An 18,999-nucleotide genomic window follows, 5' to 3' on the forward strand; every position below is an offset into this window, starting at 1 on the left:
AGTCTTCTTTCACCATTCCTATTCAACATCATCCTGGAAGTTCAAGATAGAGTGATAAGGCAAGAAGAAATGATGTATATATAGATTGGAAAGAAGGAAATAGGGCTGTCTATATTGACAGATGACATGATTGTCTATGCAGAAAGTTCCAAGATATCAACAACATACTAATAAGTGAGTTTAGCAAAGTTGAGGATACAAAGTGCACATACAAAATGAATTCTAATTCTATGTACTAGCAATAAACTATTAGAAATAAAAACTTTTTTTAAAGTACCATTTACAGTAGTGCCCAAAAAAATACAGGAATTGCTTAGGCATAAGTTCCACAAAATAAATGCAGGATTTGTATACTAAACTCTAAGAACACAGATGAAAGAAATCAATCAAGAGATGATTGAAATCAAGAGATGAAGAAATCAAAAGATTATACTATATTCATAGATTGGGAGATACTATTCTTGAGATGTGAAATCTTCCCAAACTCATTTAAAAATTCAGTGCAATCCCAATCAAAATCTCACAGGAATTTTTGCTTTTTATAAATCGGCAAGCTGATTCTGAAATTTACATGGAAAGGCAAAGGAACTTGAATAGCCAAAATAATTTCACAAAAAGAAGAAAAAAACTGGATAACTCACACTACCTGATTTTCAGATTTACTATAAAGCTACAAAAACAAATGAACAAAAAAGACAGTGTGGTATAGATGGCCCAACAGATTAGTGGAACAGAAGAGAGAGGCCATAAATAGACCTATATTTATATGATCAATTGATTTTCAACAAAGGTAACTGAGTTTAGAAAGGCTAGTTTTTTTTTTTCAGCAAATGGTCTTGTAACACCACTCATATGCAGGAAAAAAAAAAAATGACCTCAACTTATCCTTCATACCTTAGAAAAAAATTAACTCAAAATGGATTATAGACCTATAAGTAAGAGAAAAATTATAAAACTTCTGTAAGAAGACATAGGAAAAAGTCTTTGTAATTTCGTAAATATTTCATCCAAGTCACAATCCGTGAAAGAAAGAAAAAATTGATAAACCGGGCCTTAGCAAAATTAAAAACTTCTGCTATAGGCCGGGCGCGGTGGCTCACGCCTGTAATCCCAGGACTTTGGGAGGCCAGATCACGAGGTCAGGAGATCAAGACCATCCTGGCTAACACGGTGAGACCCCGTCTCTACTAAAAATACAAAAATTAGCCAGGTGTGGTGGTGGGGCTCCTGTAGTCCCAGCTATTCGTCAGGTTGAGGCAGGAGAATGACTTGAACCCGGGAGGCAGAGCGTGCAGTGAGCTGAGATCACGCCACTGCAGTCCAGCCTGGGTGACAGAGTGAGACTCGGTCTCAAAAACAAACAAACAAAAAACAAAAACAAACAAACAAACAAACAACAAAAAACCTTCTGCTATATACAAGACACTATTAAGGAATTAAAAAGATAAGCCACAAACTGGGATAAAATATATGTTGATCATATGTCTGACAAAGAACTGGTTTCCAAACTATATTAAACACTTTTGCAACTCAATAATAAGAAAACAAGGAACCCAATTAAAAGAAATGGGCAAAATATTTTTAAAAACACTTCACCAAAGACAATACCTGTATGGCAGATAAGCACAAAAGATGGTAAAAATCATTAATCATTAGGGAAATGGAAACTAAAACCACAGTGTGATACCACACCACATCTGTTAGAACGGCTAAATTTTTAAAAGCAAACTGACAAATCCGGATGCTGGCAAGGATGCAGAAAAACTGACATTCTCATAAATTACTGGTAAGAATGTAAAATAATACAGCCACTTTGGAAAAGAGTTTAGCAGTTTTTTACAAGGTTAAACATACATACACGTATCATGTGAAATTCCACTCCTGAATATTTACCAAGAGAAAATCTTATGCTCATACAAAATCCTGTAAATGAGGGTTTATAGCTGCTTTACTCATCACTCAAAACTGGGTACCACCCTGATGTCTTCCTCCTAGTGAATCCATCACCAAACTGTGGCATATTTGTGCAATGGAATAGTACTCAGGAATTAAAATGAATAAACTCCTGATGTATGCAACAATATGTAGGCATCTCAAATGTATTATGCTTTTAAGAACAAAGGCAGATTTGAAAATCTATATGACTCAGAACTCAGAATGAAGGCAGACTTTAAAATCTGTATGATTCCTTTTATACGATATTCTGGAAAAGGGGAAATTATAGAGACAGAAAACAGATCAGTGATTGACAGGCTCAGGGGTAGGGAACAGGGATTTTGCAGGTGAGGTAACTTCTCTATTTAAATTTTAGCAGTAGCTACATGACTATGCAGTTGTCAAAACCAGTACACCAAACAAGTGAATTCTACTTTACATAAATTTTCAAAAGGAAATAAAAAGAAGAAATAAACCTGCACTTAGAAATGTCCCTGATAGATCAGCTGGCAAGATGGCTGAATAGGAACAGCTCCAGTCTGCAGCTCCCAGCGAGATCGATGCAGAAGGTGGCTGATTTCTGCATTTCCAATTGAAGTACCCAGTTCATCTCATTGGGACTGGTTGGACAGTGGGTGCAGTCCACAGAGGGCAAGCCAAAGCAAGGTGGGGTGTCGCCTCACCTGGGAAGCACAAGGAGTTGGGGGATTTCCCTTCCCTAGCCAAGGGAAGCCTTGAGAGACTGTATTGTGAGGAACAGTGCACTCCGGCCCAGATACTGTGCTTTTCCCATGGTCTTCACAATGCGCAGACCAAGAGATTCTGTCCAGTGCCTATGCCACCAGGGCCTTGGGTTTCAAGCACAAAACTGGGCGGCCATTTGGGCAGACACTGAGCTAACTGCAGAAGTTTGTTTTTTTTTTTTTTTATACCCCAGTGGCACCTGGAATGCCAGCAAGACAGAACCATTCACTCCCCTAGAAAGGAGGCTGAAGCCAGGGAGCCAAGTGGTCTGGCTTGGTAGGTCCCACCCCCACAGAACCCAGAAAGCTAAGGTCCCCTGGCTTGAAATTCTCGCTGCCAGCACAGCAGTCTGAGGCTGACCTGGGATGCTCAAGTTTGGCTGAGGGAGGGGTGTCTGCCATTGGTGAGGCTGAGTAGGTGATTTTACTCTCACAGTGTAAACTAAGCCACCTGGGGAACTTTGAATTGGGTGGAGCCCACCACAGCTCAGCAAGGCTGCTGAGGCCAGACTGCCTCTCTAGATTCCTACTCTCTGGGCAGGGCATCTATGAAAAAAAGGCAGCAGCCCCAGTCAGGGACTTATAGATAAAACTCCCATCTCCCTGGGACAGAGCACCTGGGGAAAGGGGTGGCTGTGGGTGCAGCTTCAGCAGACTTAAACGACCTGCCTGATGGCTCTGAAGAGAGCAGCAGATCTCCCAGCACAGTGTTCAAGCTCTGATAAGGGTCAGACTACCTCCTCAAATGGGTCCCTGACCCTGGTGTATCCCAACTGGGAGACACCTCCCAGTAGGGGTGAACAGACACCTTATACAGAAGAACTCTGGCCAGCATCTGGTGGGTGCCCCTCTGGGATGAAGCTTCCAGGGGAAGGAGTAGGCAGCAAACTTCACTGTTCTGCAGCCTCCTCTGATGATACCCAGGCAAACAGGGTCTGGAGTGAACCTCCAGCAAACTCCAGCAGACCTGCAGAAGAGGGGCCTGACTGTTAGAAGAAAAACTAACAAACAGAAAGGAACAGTAGTAACATCAACAAAAAGGATGTCCACACCAAAACCCATCTGAAGGTCACCAACATCAAAGACCAAAGGTAGATAAATCCACGAAGATGGGGAGATACCAGCGCAAAAATGCTGAAAATTCCAAAATCCAGAATGCCTCTTCTCCTCCAAAGGATAACAACTCTTTGCCAGCAAGGGAACAAAACTGGACAGAGAATGAGTTTGATGAACTGACAGAAGAAGGCTTCATAAGGTGGCTAATAACAAACTCCTCCAAGCTAAAGGAACATGTTCTAACCCAATGCAAGGAAGTTAAGAACGTTAAAAAAAGATTAGAGGCATTGCTAACTAGAATAACCAGTTTAGAGAAGAACACAAATGACCTGATGGAGCTGAAAAACACAGCACTAGAACTTCGTGAAGCATACACAAGTATCAATAGCCAAATCAATCAAGTAGAAGAAAAGATATCAGAGATTGAAGATGAACTTAATGAAATAAAGTGAGAAGACAAGATTAGAGAAAAAAGAATGAAAAGAAACAAACAAAGCCTCCAAGAAATATGGGCCTATGTGAAAAAACTAAATATAGGTTTGATTGGTGTACCTGAAAGTGACAGGGAGAATGGAACCAAGTTGGAAAATGCTCTTCAGGATATCGTGCAGGAGAAGTTCCCCAACCTAGCAAGACAGGCCAACATTCAAATTCAGGAAATACAGAAAACACCACAAAGATATTCCTTGAGAAGAACAACCTCAAGACACATAATCGTCAGATTCACCCTGATTGAAATGAAGGAAAAATGTTAAGGTCAGCCAGAGAGAAATGTCGGGTTACCCACAAAGGGAAGCCCATCAGACTAACAGTGGATCTCTTGGCAGAAACCCCACAATCCAGAAGACAGTGGGGGCCAATAATCAACATTCTTAAAGGAAAGAATTTCCAACTCAGAATTTCATATCCAGCCAAACTAAGCTTCATAAGCAAAGGAGAAATAAAATCCTTTACAGAGAAGCAAATGCTGAGAGATTTTGTCACAACCAGACCTGCCCTACAAGAGCTCCTGAGGGGGGCACTAAACATGGAAAGGAACAACTGGTACCAGCCTCTGCAAAAACATGCCAAATTGTAAAGACCGTTGACACTATGAAGAAACTGCATAAACTAGCGGGCAAAATAACCAGCTAGCATCATAATGACAGGATCAAATTCACACATTACAATATTAACCTTAAATGCAAATGGGCTAAATGACCCCAGTTAAAAGACACAGACTGGCAAATTGGATAAAGGGTCAAGACCTATCAGTGTGTTGTATTCAGGAGATCCATCTCATGTGCAAAGACACACATAGGCTTAAAATAAAGAGATGGAGGAATATACCAAGCAAATGGAAAGCAAAAAATTGCAGGGGTTTCCAATCCTAGTCTCTGATAAAACAGAATTTATACCAACAAAGATCAAAAGAGACAAAGGAGGGCATTAAATAATGGTAAAGGGATCAATACAACAAGAAGAGCTAACTTTCCTAAATATATATGCACCCAATGCAGGAGCACCTAGATACATAAAGCAAGTTCTTAGAGACCTACAAAGAGACTTAGACTCCCACACAATAATAATGGGAGATTTTAACACCTCACTGTCAATATCAGATCAACGAGACAGAAAATTAACAAGGATATTTTTCAGGACTTGCACTCAGCTTTGGACCAGGTGGACCTAATAGACATCTACAGAACTGTCCATCCCAAATCAACAGAATATACATTCTTCTCAGCACCACATTCCACTTATTCTAAAATTGACCACATAATTGAAAGTAAAACACTACTCAGCAAATGCAGAATAATGGAAATCATAACCAACAGTCTCTCAGACCACACTGTGATCAAATTAGAACTCAGGATTAAGAAACTCACTCAAAACCACACAACTGCATGGAAACTGAACAACCTGCTCCTGAATGACTACTGGGTAAATACTGAAATGAAGTCAGAAATAAAGATGTTCTTTGAAACTAATGAGAACAAAGACATGATATACCAGAATCTCTGGGACACATTTAAAGCAACTTGTAGAGGGAAATTTATAGCACTAAATGCCCACAAGAGAAAGCAGGAAAGATCTAAAATAGATCTATACCTAACATCACAATTAAAAGAGCTAGAGAAGCAAGAGCAAACAAATTCAAAAGCGAGCAGAAGACAAGAAATAACTAAGATCAGAGCAGAACTGAAGGAGACAGAGACACAAAAAAACCCTTCAAAAAATGAATGAACCCAGGAGCTGGTTTTTTGAAAAGATCAACAAAATAGATAGACCACTAACCAGGCTAATAAAGAAGAAAAGAGAGAAGAATCAAATAGGCACAACGAAAAATGATAAAGGGGATATCACCATTGATCCCACAGAAATACAAACTACCATCAGCGAATACTATAAAAACCTCTATGCAAATAAACAGAAAATCTAGAAGAAATGGATAAATCCCTGGACGTACACACCCTCCCAAGACTAAACCAGGAAGAAATTGAATCCCCGAATAGACCAGTAACAAGTTCTGAAATTGAGGTGGTAATTAAGAGACGACCAACCAAAAAAAGTCCAAGACCAGATGGATTCACAGCCAAATTCTATGAGAGGTACAAAGGGAGCTGGTATCATTCCTTCTGAAACTATTCCAAACAATAGAAAAAGAGGGACTCCTCCCTAACTCATTTTATGAGGCCAGCATCATCCTGATACCACAACCTGGCAGAGACACAACAAAAAAAGAAAACTTCAGGCCAATATCCCTGATGAACCTAGATGAGAAAATCCTCAATAAAATACTAGCAAACTGAATCCAGCAGCACATCAAAAAGCTTATCCACCACGATCAAGTTGGCTTCATCCCTTGGATGCAAGGCTGGTTCAACATACACAAATCAACCAATGTAATCCATCACATAAACAGAACCAATGACAAAAACCACATGATTATCTCAATAGATGCAGAAAAGGCCTTCAACAAAATTCAACAGCCTTTCATGCTAAAAACTCTCAATAAATTCGGTATTGATGGAACATAGCTCAAAATAATAAGAGCTATTTATGATAAATTCCCAGCCAATATCACACTGAATAGACAAAAACTGGAAGCACTCCCTTTGAAAACCGGCACTAGACAAGGATGCCCTCTCTCACCACTCCTAGTCAAGACAGTATTGGAAGTTCTGGCCAGGGCAATCAGGCAAAAAAAAGAAATAAAGTCTACTGAAATAGGAAGAGAGGAAGTAAAATTGTCTCTGTTTCCAGATTACATGGTTGCATATATAGAAAACCCCATCGTCTCAGCCCAAAATCTCCTTAAGTTGATAAGCAACTTCAGCAAAGTCTCACGATACAAAATAAATGTGCAAAAATCACAAGTATTCCTATACACCAATAACAGACAAACAGAGATCCAAATCATGATTGAACTCCCATTCACAATTGCTACAAAGAGAACAAAATACCTAGGAATAAAACTTACAAGGGAAGTGAAGGTCCTCTTCAAGGAGAACTACAAGCCACTGCTCAAGGAAATAAGAGAAAACACAAACAAACGGAAAAACATTCCATGCTCATGGATAGGAAGAATCAGTATCTTGAAAATGGTCATATTGCCCAAGGTAATTTATAGATTCAATGCTATCCCCATCAAGCTATCATTTACTTCCTTCACAGAACTGGAAAAAACTACTTTAAATTTCATATGGAACCAAAAAAGAGCCCACATAGCCAAGACAATCCTTAGCAAAAAGAACAAAGCTGAAGGAATTACACTCTGACTTCAAACTATACTATAAGGCTACAGTAACCAAAACAGCATGGTACTGGTGCCAAAACAAATATATAGACCAATGGAACAGAACCGAGCCCTCAGAAATAACACCACACATCTACAACCATCTGATCTTTGACAAACTGGACAAAAACAAGCAATGAGGAAAGGATTCCCTATTTAATAAATGATGTTGGGAAAACTGGCTAGCCATATGAAGAAAACTGAAACTGGATCCCTTCCTTACACCTTATACAAAAATTAACTCAAGGTGGATTAAAGACTTAAACATAAGACCTAAAACCATAAAAACCCTAGAAGAAAACCTAGGCAATACCATTCAGGACACAGGCAGGGGAAAGACTTCATGACTAAAACACCAAAAGCAATGGCAACAAAAGCCAAAATTGATAAATGGGATCTAATGGAACTAAAGAACTTGTGCACAGCAAAAGAAACTATTATCAGAGTGAACAGACAACCTACAGAATGGGAGAACATTTTTGCAATCTATCCATCTGACAAAGGGCTAATATGCAGAATCTAAACAAATTTACAAGAAAAAATCAAACAACCCCATCAAAAAGTTGGCAAAGGATATGAACAGACGCTTCTCAATAGAAGACATTTATGCAGCCAACAAACATATGAAAAAATTCTCATCACTGGTCGTTAGAAATGCAAATGAAAACCACAATGAGATACCATCTCATGCCAGTTAAAATGGCGATCATTAAAAAGTCAGAAAGCAACAGATGCTGGAGAGGATGTGGAGAAATAGGAACACTTTTATACTGTTGGTGGGAGTGTAAATTAGTTCAACCATTGTGGAAGACAGTGTGGCGATTCCTCAACCATCTATAACTAGAAATACCATTTGACCCAGCAATCCCATTACTGGGTATATACCCAAAGGATTATAAATCATTTCACTGTAAAGACACATGCACATGTATGTTTATTATGGCACTGTTCACAATAGCAAAGACTTGGAACCGACTCGGATGCCCATCAATGATAGACTGGATAAAGAAAATGTGGCACATATACACCATGGAATACTATGCAGCCATAAAAAAGGATGAGTTCATGTCCTTTGCAGGGACATGGATGAAGCTGGAAACCATCATTCTCAGCAACCTAACACAAGAACAGAAAACCAAACATCACATGTTCTCACTCATAAATGAGAGCTGAACAATGAGAACACATGAACATGGTGGGGGAACATCACACACTGGAGCCTGTCAGGGAGTGGGGGGCTAGAGGAGGGATAGCATTAGGAGAAATACCTAATGTAGATGATGCGTTGATAGGTACAGCAAACCACCATGGCGCATGTATACCTATGTAATAAACCTGCACCTTCTGCACATGTACCCCAGAACTTAAAGTAGAATAATAATAACAATAATAATAATAATAATAATAATAGAAGTGTCCCTGGTATTTAGTAAGCACTTATGGAAATTGGCTATTACTGATGTATTGATGAACACGTTAATAATATTTACCTTGTAGTTCATCTGTGAACCAGGATACAAACTATTTTCCAATTTAGTAATTACAAATTAACTCTGAAATATCCTGACTACAGATGAAGCCCTGAATTTTCACCAAGAAAATCTCCTGGGCTGGTGTTTTGAGAGCCTCCAGCAAAACTGGAATTTTAGTACTAAAGCAGCTGCCAGTGGCTCCCTAGTGGGAAAGGAAGGGGAGCTGAGCATGGGTATCTCCAGTGTGCCGTTCAAGGGATATTTATTTTTCCTGAAGGACTGTCTAGTCCCTAGTCATCTGACTTGAGACCAGGGGTCCCTTCCATGGGAAACCCATTTATGCTGACAGATGCCCTTGTGGTCATTGTGTGACCTGTGTCTAGTTTATGCTTGCCTGGCGTTGCTGTGGCACTGGGAGCCCAGCCTTGTGTTCTCCTTGGTGTTCAGAAAAAAAAACCTGACCTGAGGCAGCCCTGTTGTTCAGATGGAAGGTACAAATTCAGTACACCTCCACAACAGAAAAAAATTCAAAGATTCATGCAAGTCAAGAATGAAGAGTCAGGCAAAGAGAGAGTGACAACTAGCAATACAGTAGTCCCCCCTTTATTTCTGGGGAATACGTTCCCAGACCCCTAGTGGATGCCTGAAACCATGGATGGTACCAAATTCTATATGTATATATGGCTTATATATATACACATATGGGTGTGCATATATAGGTGTATATATATGTATATATGCACACACATATATACAACCATATATATGTATGCACCGTAGCCGTATGCATATGTATATATCTGTGTATATACATGTATATGTATGCACTATAACTGTATGCATATGTATATAGGTGTGTATAGACATATATATGTATATAGGTGTGTATAGACATATATATGTATATACTATAGCAGTAAGCATATGCATACATCTATATACACACACATATATACACCATGTCTGTGTGTATATTTATATGGTGTACATATGTGTGTATATACATATATATACACACTATGTTTTTTTCTATACATAAATGCCTATTATGAAGTTTAATATATCAAGTAGGCACAGTAAGAGATTAGCAACAATAACTACTAATAAAACAGAACAATTTTTACAATACACTGTAATAAAAGTTAAGTTGAATGTGCTCTCTCTCTCTCTCTTTCAAAATATCTTGTAATGTACCACAGGTAACTGAAACTGCAGAAAGCAAGACCTTGGGTAAGGAGGACTGCTGTATGTATAAGGGACTAGGCTGTGGGCCACGCTAAGTTCTCCAGTAAATGCCTTCAGGACATGGTGGGAATGCAGGGAACCCAGTCTACTGGCTGAGAGAGGTGCCTCTTAGTGTTTAATCTCTGGCTACCTGCTTGAGCCATTTGGCTGTGACGTAGAGCTGGAAACCGCCAAAAACACAGTTGAGCCCTGCTTTTGGTACGAGAGAGTTAAACCAGTTTTCAAAATGAAGGCAACAGAAAATTATAAAAATTCACTAAAACTGGTCAACAAGTTTTGTACCTCTCAGACCACCATTTGTTTCTCATTAACTAGAGCATTCTCAATGGATAGACAGCATTTTCCGATTCAGCATCAAAAAGAGAAAGGAGCTGTGGTCACCAAATAAATATTTCCTATATAACAGGCCAACCCAAAAATGTTGTAAACGGAATTTAGAGTCTCAAAGCAGCTGCACTTCACATGGAAATAGAACAATTGAGATGCCAGCACACAGAGAAACAAATAAACAAAAAGGATCCAACATTTAGGTCTAATTCCCCAATCTTATAGGAAAGTCCAGCTTTGCTAGTCCTGTGTTAATATTGGCTGTGAACCGTGAGATGGCCACGAGCTGGATGCCCTCATCACCCCGCGGCACTCCCTGGCTCATGTGGTACCCTCAGCATCTGCTGAGTTAAAGAAAGGATGGGTAAACGATGAGCCATGAAGAAAGTCCTTCAGGGCCAGGCGCAGTGGTTCATGCCTATAATCCTAGCACTTGAGAGCTGAGGCGGGTGGATCTCCTGAGTTCATGAGTTCGATACCTTTCTACAGCAAAACTCTGATCACGTCAGCCAAAATTCTTCTCTGACTCGCAGTGCCTACACAGCGCCGTCTAGCTCCCAGGCTCTTGGGTTTCATGATGGGGCCCACTCCTGCCCATCCACCTTCACCCCAAGTACTCTAAGGAAAGCTGTGGCTCTGCCTGAACAGAGAGGCAGCATGGTGGAGTGGTTCTGAGCCTGGACTCATCGCTAGACAGCTTGTTCAAGCTTGACCAGCCTGGCCAACATGGTGAAACCTCGTCTCTACTAAAAATACAAAAAATTAGCTGAGTGTGGTAGCAGGCACCTGTAATCCCAGCTACTCAGGAGGCTGAGGCAGGAGAATCGCTTGAACCCAGGAGGCAGAGGTTGCAGTGAGCCAAGATTGTGCCATTGCACTCCAGCCTGGGCAACGAGAGCGAAACTCCATCTCAAAAAAAAAAGAAAGGAAGAAAGAAAGAAAGGAAGGAAGGAAGGAAGGAAGGAAGGAAGGAAGAAAGCTTATGAAAATCCTCAAATATTGAGGGCACGAGTTTGGTTACATCCATACTCCCAACATCACCCTAATTCTGACTTTGGGGCCCATGAAGTCCTGTGCCTGAGTGAGGAGCTGGTGCTGCCATCATCTCACCCCAGGGAGCTCACACACATTCATCCCTGAATATACCTCAGACTTGGGCCACAGCGGGACTAGCTCTCACATTAGACTTTCCACACTCATCTTTAAATCCCCCTACGAAATTCACATACTTTTTATCCTGATACTAATCTACAAATTTCCAAACCTTCCAAGGAGGTGACAGTGGAGTGGGCTTATTAGGGTCTTCTTAGTTTGAGCAGGTGGAGCACAAGCTATTCTGTCTAGGGCTGTGAGGTGGCCTCGGAGAGAAAGAAAGTACATCCACACTGAGGCAGGGAACCAGGGACAAACGCAGAGCTCCTTCGGATCCAGGTCCCAGGAGTGGGCGCAGAGCGCAGCTGGGCAACAGCACCTCCCCCAGACCCCGGTCAGCCCAGGTTGCAGAGGACAGCATGGATGTCTTTTTCCCTAAGTTTCATTCAACATTTTGAAGGCAACAAATACCCAGCTAGACAGCACTGAGTATACAATAGATGCTGACCAAATCTGATGAATTGAACCACATGAGAACTTAGTTCTGAAGGAAGCCAAAATTTGTCAACTTAAAAAAAAGTCAGCCCCCCTTGGGTAGAAAACACTGATTACCTTGAAACTATATCATTTCTCCTCTATTCTGATCACATGTCACGGGTCCCTGAGTGTTGAGGGTTAGTTCCTGTCAGGAATCAAAACTGAGACATTTGCAGTGAATACAGCAGCAGAGTGCAGAGTTAGTGAGTAGGTTTGGACTTGACCGCAGGTGCTTTTCAATGAGAGAAAGGCCAAGAAGTCGATGTTGACAGGGAGGGCAAATTCCGTGGAGAAAAACGCCTTGACTGATTAGTGATGTGTGTCCTGGCTCAGGGAAAGAGGAGTGGAGCCCCAGGACCGTATCTGCCATCTCTGTGGTGGAAACACCGGGGGCCTGAAGTTCTCTTCCCAGGCCTATAACTAGCTCTGTGACTTCCCCTGGTTACTTCAGCTTTCTGGGTCTCAGTTTCCCTAATTATATATGATTGACAAGGCAAAATAGCCTTGCTTTCTACCATCTCTAGGAAGAGAAGGGACTCTGAAGCGCTTTTCTTTTTAAATGAGCTCTCTAAAAATTGTTCTTGTGTTTGCTCACAATATCATAATGTGCTAGATGTAACTAACAATTGTAGGAAATGCATTATCAATTCCCACATGTGGCAGATGCTTTTATTTTGTTCTTCCCAGTCTGCTGTCTTCCTTTCTCCACTCTGCTCTCCTGCAGGGGTTGATCTACATCAGCCTCGTCCATCAGCTTCCTTGCCACCTGGCTTCCAGATGGATTTGACCAATAGGGACATTGGCAGGAAATAGGCGGGGGAGGGGAGAAGGGCAGGCCGGGAGGGGTGTGGGGCTGAGGAAGCCCGGGCTCCCTCCCTGCAGGGCTGCCTCAGGCTGGTGCCGTCCCTTGAGCGAGATCATCATTTCTCTAAAACTGGACTTCTCTGTAAGACTTTCCAAGATTCTGCCAACCACTACTTCCTCTGGCCCTTTGGGCTCCGTGGTATTATTATGGTACCTGTCCACACCTGCACACATAGCTTCTGCTAACCTGCAGGTCACATTTGGCAGACTTCCAAATGAGCCGCCTAGGGAAGGTCTTACGAATCACCGCTTACATCCTGTCCTTGCGTAGAGTCTTATCATGAGTCCCTCAAATTCTATCATGAGACATACTGATGAATATGCAGCCAACTAACGTTGAAAAGGACACATATTTGTTCCTGAATGATAAAGTTTTCCTGACTTTCTTGCTCGTGAAGCATTTTAGCCTATATGTTGTCATCTGCAGCCAATGATTGTAACCTATGCATCCTACCCTCCAATGGACAACCCCGGTAAGTGGAGTCCCTCTCCCCTCTCCTAAACTTTCTTGTAAAAACATTCCAACTTGTAACAGATCTGGGGACATACCCCTTTGTTGATGTGTCTTCCTAGGTCGATTGTCACATTTGGTTTCCAATAAACCTTGATCAAATGGTTTCTGCCTCAATAGCCTTTATTTCGGTTGGCTCTCCTTTATTAAATCTTGAATTTCCCCAATGTGAATGGGACATCTGTTTACTGTTGGGCTGCTCATCTCCCATCACAGTGCCTTATGTAGTTGGTAAATGATAAACGTTTGCTTAATTTATGCATACAAGATCGACATCTGTTTCAGTGGTTTTACTGTTTTTGTGGAAGTGGGACTAAGGTTGTGGAAAGCAAGGATAGAGAAGAGTCGTGGAGCAGAAACCAAGGTTTCCAAGTGAGAGCGAACATTCCAGGAGCAAACAGAAGGATGGGCACTCCCAGACCAGCTTGACTCTTCCGGTGTCTCTCTCGCTCTCCAACCCTCTCCTGTTGAAATCTTGGTGGGCATTACTAGATGGATGGATGGAGATAGATAGATAGATAGATAGATAGATAGAGTAGATAGGTAGATGACAGGTAGATAGATAAAATAGGTGATAGATTAGATAGATAAAGATAATATAGATAGATGATAGATAATATAGATGATAGATTAGATAGATAAAATAGATAAAGACAAGTCAGACAGATAGATGATAGAGTAGATAGATGATTGATTGATAGATAGATAGATGACAGACAAGATAGATAGATGATAGATTAGACAGATAGATAGATATAAAGATTAGATATATATAGAGAGAATCTCTCCCCCATCTCCTCCTACTGGGACACCCTAGGGTCCCATCTGGAGTGTCCCCATGGTCACCTTCTTGCAGCATCATTCTTGTCCGATGAGCTGTGGCAGGGCAGCCTACCTTTGCTCCTTCCCAAAGCTGCTTTTCTCAGAAAGGATAATAGAATAAGGTGTAACTTTCAGGCACTTTGAGGAGTCCTGGCCTGGCCAGTGCAAAGGGATGGCAAAGACATGAAAAACAAGCTAGAAGCAGAGGGAGAAAGCAAGCAGTCACTATAGACAGCCACCTTGATCCCTTTTTGGCCACCCCTTCCTTAGCCTGAGCACAGCTCCCGGATCCCCCAAGTGCTGGTGTCAACCTGGATTCTGGAGGACTAGGGGAAGAAGGAGACTTCTGGGGGCCACGATGGCTCAGAACCATTTGCACGGCTTTTTCTTCAACTGTCCCATTTTTTGCCCCAACTGCAAGTCTTCTTTCCAACAGAAAGAAACACAATAGCCTTGAGTTACCAGACTTTTATATTCCAGGTTCTACTTTACAATGGCATATAAGGTAGCTTGGCTACTGGGTCTCAAATTTCTAAATGGAAAAATTATAAAAAATGAAAAACATGATTGCAAAACTGGAAACAAACTAACAGAAGTCTGCTGTCAGACACTGGAGGCATTTTTGCATGTCAACGGGACTTCCTGGAGCAAACGACCCTGGCCGCCTTCATTCGGTTCTCTGAACAGACGTAAGCAGGGCCAGCAGGCTGAACAAAGGAGCACACATAGAAGAAATGCAGTCAGGGAGGCGAGCAGCAGGGCCTCCATGCAGCTGGTCACGGATCCATCCTTCCAACTAAGAATCACGAATGGAGCACCTGCTCTGGGCCAGGCTGGATTAGATGCTAGGGACAGGGCAGTGAATGAAGTAACAACCTGACCTCAGTCTTCATGATCTTTACAATTTAGTGGGCAGTAAAAACTGGTCTGGCAAAGTTTCAAAAATGATCTAAAAAAAATAAAAGACAAAAATAAAAGTTTTTCTATTAATTTTTATGTTTTCTAAAAGTTGCCAGCAATTTTCCGTCACTGGAGGTAGGTAGGTACACTTTATCCCGGGAAAAATCACACATTTGAGTCACACAAATACGTGGTAAGATCCAAGACACTGTTTGGGAGGGAGATGAAGCCTGATTGGGCCACCTGTGGTGGGAGGATCTTGTCCCTCCTTGTCCCCTCCATGCCTGGAGCTTGAAGGTGGCTGACTGGTGGGGTGAGTGGATTTGGATTGGATTCACCCTGTGGGTAGGATCCCCTCTGTTAGGTATCCAAGGCATAGCAACATAATGGAAAGCGGGCTAGTCCTGCTGAGTGCAGAGGTGAGGAAGTGAGCATCCCTTTATCATTGCTTTGAAAATTGCACCTGAGGCAGGGCATGGTGGCTCACGCCTGTAATCCCAGAACTTTGGGAGGCAGGCGGATCATGAGGTCAGGAGATTGAGACCATCCTGGCTAACACGGTGAAACCCTGTCTCTACTAAAAATACAAAAAAAAAAAAAATAGCTGGGCATGGTGGCACGCACCTGTAGTCCCAGTTACTCTGGAGGCTGAGGCAGGAGAATGGCGTGAACCCCGGGAGGCGCAGCTTGCAGTGAGCTGAGATCGCACCACTGCACTCCAGCCTGGGCGACAGAGAGAGACTCTGTCTCAAAAAAAAAAAAAAAAAAAAAAAAAAGAAAAGAAGAAGGGAAAAAAAGAAAATTGTACCTTAGGTTTTTAAGTCCCAGTCATTTTTGGTGCTCCTGCCATGCTCGCCTCCCTTCTCCCAGCTACAAGGTGTCTGAGGCCTCTGCAGGAACCGAGCATTTGAGGGTCCTCTTTGTTGTCTTCAGGGCCTGCTTGCCTATGGTACCATCATCCGTTCTACTCATGTTCATTCACTTTCACCACCTGACCCCTGGCACACTGGCTGTGTGTTTTCTGTCTGCTTCCACCCGGACACAGTCTCCATGAAGGCAGAGGCCCTGTGTATTTCTGTGCCACAGTATCTCAAAATGTGTCTGGCATATATTTTTGAGTCAGTTGACACTTGCTCAGTGAATTAGAGGGGTAACGTGTCACCACTTCTGTGTTCACTGCCGGAGGCTCCATGGTCCCCTGAAGGAAGGCAGGCACCCCACCCTCCTGCTCCCACAACAATGGGGTGGGGAGTAAGAATGGCAGTGGAGCAAGCCAGGAGCCTCATGGGCTCACCACAGCCATCTTCATTGTGCCCCATCCTGGAAAGGTGGGAAGGAGGGGTCTGCAGGGTGGCCTCCCCGGAAGCCCAGCCTGGCATCCACTGCGCAGTCTTCGGGGAAACGCCTCCTTGTCCGCTGCTCTTCGCAAGTCTTGCCTCAACCCCACCACAACCCCAAAAGCACTCACTTACCGCCACTTCTGCCCTTACACATTCTCCTCAGCATGTTTAGGCTTTTGAAAGAAAAGTCCAAGGAGAAAGTGGCATTCAGGTACCATCTGTTTTCACCCCAAAGCACCACATCTTCTTAAACAAGGAGTTAGAAGGCCCGGCTGCTATTCTGGAGTGGGGAGGGGAGAAATCCAGGCAAGAGAAAGTTCAAGAGGACAAGCTGGTGAACGCTGCCAAGTGCTGCTGAAAGACCGAGACAGAACAGACTGCCTAGCAGCCACTGGATTCAGCCTCCGTGTGTGACTGGGGACCTGGGAGAGTGAGGGTGTGAGGAGGTGGCCCTGGAAACCATGGTTCAGTGGAGTGATAAGTGAATGGAACGTGGAGGAGATTCAGAGCTAAAACAAAGGTGATGATTCCAGAAACTCAGCTCGAAGTGGAGGACAGCGTGATGGGAGCTGAAGGCGCAGGAGTGATGGGGAGACTCGAGCACGACTGAATGTTGGAGAGAATCTTTAAAGAGGGAGACGCTGAAGTCACAGGGGGTCAAAGTGTCTGAGTCTCCCATGGGGGCCAGGCACTCATTTTGGCCTGAGGGGACAGCTTTCTGCAAGAAGGTGCAGGGATGAGCACAGATGCAGGTCCCGCCGAGGACAGCTACAATTTGGTGGCTCCAATTTGCTTTGCAAAATGAGGTCATCTCCTGGAATTTAGAAGACAAGTAAGGGGTGGAGGAGAGGGAGACAGAGTAGAGTTGGAGGACGCGGAAATAGAGAGACAAACCCTGTGGAAACTACAGGGAGCTGGGGAATCAGAGAAGGGATGGCAGAAGTTTAAGGCATTCACAACACATGAGGTGTTCCAGCAACATGGGATGATTCTATCCGTGGAATCATTTTGTCATTGTGCCCAATTGACTAGGAACTCTTTCCATGCCCAGAGAGGCAAACCCATTCTAACCCCACCCCTCACATTCTCAAATCCCCTACCCTCTCGAACCGACCAAGATATGTGGCTTGAATAGGTCAAAGGAGGAAAAATAAGTCAAAGCTCATCTGGTAAAAGCTGGAAATTATCAACTATTATTAACAAAATGGTTATACTGGAGATGCACGATCCCGTGTGAAGAGCATGCCACTTCCTGAGACCTCCCCACAGGCCAGGGACTGACCAAACAGGAAGTTGGCAACCCAGGATCCAACCACAAAACACAGAGTTCAGTGTTTGGCACTGGGAGGTGATGGTGAAATAAAGATAATTTAAGTAAAAGAAGAGGGAACAGACATCTGTTAGGTAGTTTGTGCTCATTTTTAAATTAGGACGTAACTTAAACTTTTTTCAAACCTCAAGAAAACGCTAATCTGTGGGTACAAAAACTTTTTCTTTTTTTTTTTTTGAAATGGAGTCTCACTCTGTCTCCTAGGCTGGGGTGCATTGGCACGATCTTGGCTCACTGCAACCTCTGCCTCCCGGGTTCAAGCGATTCTCCTGCCTCAGTCACTCAAGTAGCTGGGATTACAGGCATGTGTCACCATGCCCAGCGAATTTTTTTGTATTTTTAGTAGAGATGGGATTTCACCATGTTGGCCAGGATGGTCTCGATCTCCTGACCTCGCGATCCACCCACCTCGGCCTCCCAAAGTTCTGGGATTACAGGCGTGAGCCACCGTGCCCGGCCAGGTACAAAAACTGTTTTCTAAAGGACCAAACAGTAAATATTTTAGACCTTGTGAACCTCATGTGGCCCTGTTGAACACTATTTAGCTGCTTTGCTTACAACCCTTTAAATAGGTTAAAAAAAAAAAAAAGAAAGAAAGAAAATCCTGAGCTCCCAGGCCATAGAAACAAGCCAGGGGCCTCAAGTTGCAAGTTTAGACATTTCCAGTTATATTTAGTTTTTCAGGGACAGACATCTCATCGTTTCCCAATGAGGCTTACTTGACAGTTGGATCCTTTTAAAATTCTTTGTCATATTGGGCCAAGTTTTGTTTTCCTGATTCCCACTTGTATCTACTTCTGACCTCAAGAGTTGGCAAACTGTCCTCTTCCTCACAGGCTTTTTAAATAGATGTGCTTTTCCCTCTTCAGGTAAACATGCCCATCAAGTTCATCCTAACTTGATATGAAATGGCTTTCAAACTTCTTACTTGAATGTCTCCTTCTTGGCATCTCCCTGCAAATAGCCTTCCTAAAATGTGGCTTCCAAAATTTACACAGTTCTGGAGATTTGGTTAATTTGGGCAGAATATTGATAATCAATCTTACC

This window comes from Trachypithecus francoisi, unplaced genomic scaffold (genome assembly GCF_009764315.1).
Source record: "Trachypithecus francoisi isolate TF-2019V2 unplaced genomic scaffold, Tfra_2.0 Lachesis_group15, whole genome shotgun sequence".
NCBI lineage: Eukaryota > Metazoa > Chordata > Mammalia > Primates > Cercopithecidae > Trachypithecus > Trachypithecus francoisi.